Consider the following 331-nt stretch of genomic DNA (forward strand, 5'->3'; position numbering starts at 1 on the left):
TTTTTTTTTTGGTACCAATTGAAAACAGAGACTTACCAACTGTCTGTTCGTCACTAAAAAGTATTCATAGAAAGCTTAAAAATGTCATTAACCTTATGACTAAGCAACTTCCAGGTCTGAAAATGCTTCCTCTTTGCAAGCGAGCTATTCAGTGGAACTAGGACTCTTTCGAAACAGGCAGGGAACCAGAGCTGTCTGATAGGTTTTCTGGGTGCTTCCTTCTGACCGTCACTTCTGCAGACAAGTGTTGCTGGAGGATGGTTATATGTCTGGACATTCAGATGACTGTGAGGCAAGCAGAGGAACTGAAGCAAAGTGCGACTGGGCACAG

Source organism: Bison bison, unplaced genomic scaffold, assembly GCF_000754665.1.
Source record: "Bison bison bison isolate TAMUID 2011002044 unplaced genomic scaffold, Bison_UMD1.0 scf7180017852818, whole genome shotgun sequence".
NCBI lineage: Eukaryota > Metazoa > Chordata > Mammalia > Artiodactyla > Bovidae > Bison > Bison bison.